Source organism: Fusarium proliferatum, assembly GCF_900067095.1.
Source record: "Fusarium proliferatum ET1 genome assembly, contig: FPRO_scaffold007, whole genome shotgun sequence".
NCBI classification, from domain to species: Eukaryota; Fungi; Ascomycota; class Sordariomycetes; order Hypocreales; family Nectriaceae; genus Fusarium; species Fusarium proliferatum.
The window spans coordinates 2,531,188-2,535,983 of NW_022194796.1; positions in this window are offsets into that span (position 1 = coordinate 2,531,188).

Sequence of the window (4,796 nt, forward strand, 5' to 3'; positions counted from 1 at the left end):
TTACAGTAATTATCTACAGTCACTTAATAATTAAAGTACTTACTAGTAATTAAAGGTAATTATATAGTAATTATAATTACTAAATTATAATTACTATTAGTATATAGATTATATTTATTAATACTTAAATAGAATTTAACTTACTAGCTATTAATAAGACTTCTTTATATTAATAAGCCTAACTTATATTACTTAATTATTAAGAGATATAATATCTAAAGTTAAGCTTAATATATATGCCTTATATTTCTATAAATATAAACTTAATATAGATTAGTTTTCCTATTTAAAACCTATAACTATTATATATTAATAGCTTTTATTTAGTATATATTATATTATATTAAGTAATATTATACTGTTAAGATATTTAATAATACTAATACCTTAATATCTCTTTATATTAAAGTATTACTTAATAATACTAAAATAGCAGCTAAAGTTTAATAGCTTTATAATACTATTAATATACTATAAGTATAAGTAAATATATAAAATATTGCTAATAATAAAAGAGGTAATTATAAATACTATAAAAAGGACCTTAAAGAAGTATTTAAGCTGCTTAAATTAGAACTCTTTAAGGGATAAATAAGTAATATAATTCTATTCTTTATCTAAATAAAAGATTACTTTTAACTGTTTTTAAATAGGCTAGATAGCCTAATTAAGAAGCTATTATTTACTGTATTATTAATTTAAAGAGATATTAAGGATTGATTTAAACCTATTATAAGGGATTATCTTAAAAATAAGAAAAACCTTTAGGATTAAAATATTTAAAATATTTTTAGAAATTAAGAAAACTTTAAATAAGTACTAAAAGATAATTTTAAAGTAATTAATAAAGAATAATAGGTAGTAGCTAAATTATTTATATTTAAATAGTATAAGTTATATATAGCCTATTTAGCTAAATTTTAATAGCTAGTTACTAAAACCTAATAGGATAATAATTTATTTATAGAAATCTATTACTAAAGCCTAAAAAAAAAAGTTAAAAATAAACTGTATTTAGCTAATAGACTTAAGGATTTAATTATATATATTACTATAGTAATTAAAATTAATAAATAATAGTATAAATATAGAAAAGAGAGAGTAAACTATAAAAGGGGAAATAACTTTAATCTTTATTACTTTAATTAATAAAGAAATAATAATAATTAGGGTAACTCTTAAAATTAATAATAATAATAAAGAAATTAATAAAGTAATATCTTATATAGATTTTATAAAGGACTAATAACTTTAGAAGCTATTTAACTAGATAATAGAAATTATAGATTATATAATATATTTAAATATAAATGCTATAATTATAATTAATTTAGATATATAATATAATAATATCTATAGCCTAGAAAACTATAAGATTTAAACTACAGTAAGTAAATATTAAGACTAATATAATAGCTAGAACTATAAATAGCTATATATACCTAAATATTAGGAATAATATAAAGTAGATATAATAAATAATTTAATAGAAAAAATAAGATTATTTAAATAGAACCTAAAGAAAAAGGAAAACTAAAGAAAAAGAATAAGTATTATATCCTAAAAGAACTTAAATAAAAAAGAATTTAATAAAATAAGCTATAAAATTAGAGATATTATAGATATATATAAAATCTAAAAAAATAAGAATACTTTAATAAAAGGTAGAAAGAATAGAGAAAAGAAGTAAATAAATAAAAACTTAAAGAGCTTAAGAAATAAATAAATATAAAGAACTTATAAATACTAAAAGTTATTAAAAAAGGAAAAGCTATTATTTTTAACCTAAAAGAATTAGGTAAACTCTCTAAAGTAATAGATAATATCTCTATTAAAATAATACTCTAAAATAAAAAAGAATACTAAAGGCAAAAGATTAAAGCAAGAGACTAATTTTAATAGAAAAAATAATAAAGTTCTTACAGTATAGAATATAGAGGTAAGTATACTAAAATAACTGCTTAATACCTTTACTATTAAGGTAAATAGATTTTATAGAAATAGAAATAACTTTATAAGAAAAAGGTTAATAAAGATAGCTTAAAAATCTATAATATATAGAAAGATATCTATATATAAGGAGCTAGAGAATATAGAGATATAGAAATAGAAAGTAAGATTTATATTAAGGTATATTATATTAATAATATATTTAATTTACTATATAAAGAACCTATATTTAATATATAAAATAATATATAAATAATACTAATATACCTTTAATATAATAAAATAGCTTAGGTATTATATAAAAATTATTAATATAAATAATATAAGCTAAATAAAATAGATAATAACTGTTTTTTTATAACTATAATTAAAATACTTAATAATAAACCTTACTTAATATATAAAATAAAAGGATATTTATATACTTTAGTATAATTACCTTAAAGTAGTAAAACTATAATTTAATATAGCACTTTATAGAAAGATATATAAAGTTAATAAATTAATATAAAAAATTAAAAAAAATATAAAGATTATTAAGAATATAAAAAAAGAATTTAATAAAATTACTTAAGGAAGATATAAATATCTCTAAAAAAAACCCTTAATTAATAATATTAGCTTAAAAAATACTAAAGAAATTTAGTATTAATAAAAGGCAAATAGCCTATACCTAATATAAAATATTCTATTAGGATAGAAATAATTAAATAAAAATAAGACTTTAAATAAAAAACTAAAAGAAGAATATTAATAGTAACTATTTAATAAAGAATTTCTTAATAACTGCCTTAATAAAGAAAAATATAATAATAGTAACTGTAAATAAATATATTAAGATACTTTAGGAAAAGTTATATACTATTTATAACTAAGCTATAGATAAGCTAATAAGATAGATAAGAATGCCTTAAATCGATAAATACCTTAAGAATATATAAAGATTCTATACTATAATGCCTAATACTAAAAGTTTAAATTAAAAAGAAGTAACTAAATATATAGATTAATTATAAAGCTAAATAAAATTTTATTAACTTAAAAATAGTTATATAGCTAAAGCTACTATAAAGAAAAAAGTAAAAACCTTATTTACTAATTAATGTAAAAAGATAACTATTTAATTATAATAATAGAATTATTAATTAAAAGATTAATTACCTTAAGGTCTTTATCTAAAGGAAAAATTAAAAAATAGATTTTAATATCCTTTCTTTAGATTAAGAAGTTAATATCCTATAAATATTAATTAGCTATAAAAGAAAAACCCTTATATTAACTAAAGGACTGGCTAAATTACCTTTTTTAATAATGCTAACAGTAATAGCAAAATAATTATAATAAATAATAAAAGATCTTAAACCCTAACTAATAAAGATAGTATAGGTAAGTATAAAGTAAAGAATTTACTACCTTTAATGACCTTGGTTTTTAGGCGTCTTAGGGGTGGGGTTAGGCTTAAATTATAGCGCCAGAATAGAATTAAAAGGTAGGTTAATAGAGCTAAAATATATAGCTCTAAATATTTATATAAAGTAAGTAAGTAAAGCTAGAAGTTTTTAACCTTAAGATATAAACTAAAAGGTAATATTACTTAAAAAAGGTAGCCTATAATTTTTAACCTTAAGGTATAAATTAGTATCTATTAAATTAAGTATTTAAGTAAATAGATTATATTATTAATATAATAATACCTTTATACCCTAAGATATAAAAACTAAAGTTATTAATCTATAATTAAGCTAACTTAAATATTTCTTATTATATACTATAATATTTTAGGATATATTATATAATATAACTATAAAACTGCAGTAAAATGCTTCCTTCTAAAGGATACAGTTAGCTTTATTTCTCTATAAGGTATAATATAATAAGAATAAGCTATATATATTATAGCATTACTATTAGCAATAATCTATATTATTATTAAAATTAATATTCTCTATAAGGAGATAATTAAAATAATAAAAGTTAATGCTATTTATATATATACTTTTATTAAGTAGTTAAAAAGAAAGAGAAAAGCAGACTTATTTATAAATTTTTAAATAATAAAAAGGTATCTTTATAAAAGCTAGTTTAGGTTAAGCCTACTCTATATACTATTAATAATATTATATTTTATATATTTATTATATATATAAAATAAAGAAATATATTAAATAAATATATATAGCTAACTTTTATAATAAAAGATTTATATTTAATTAAACTAAAGTATATAAAATAGTAATAGTATATAGGAGATAAATTAATATAAAAATATTTAATTATATCTTTCTAAAAATAGTAAACCTAACTATTAAATTAAATAAAAGATAAATACTTTATTAGCATAATAGACCTTAATGTATTATAAATAATAGATAATAAAGGTAGCTTAACTAAAATTATATATTTATTTCTAGTATTAATAATAGCTATAAGAATTCCTTTACAGTCTGGCCCTAAAGTATTTAGTAGATTGCTATAAATTCCTCTATAAAGAATACTATATTAGTATTATTATTAGGCCTGCCTATTATGAATAATACTATAAATGTTAATATAAGGTATTTAAAGTTACTTTAGGATAAAATATAGAGTTAATAGATACCTATAAAAGAAAGAGAGAAAGGAAGAAAAAACCTTTTAGTTATATTAATATATAGTTAGCTTATTAATAATACTTAATTTATATAAGGTAGTATACTTATATCTTAGCCTAGTTTAATAAGGTTATAAAATAACTACTTTAGTTTAATTATAATACCTATATTTAATAATAATCCCTATAGAGTATTTAACTGTTATTATCCCTTTTCTATTTTTACTTCTAATTTTAATATATACCTTAAGTGTTA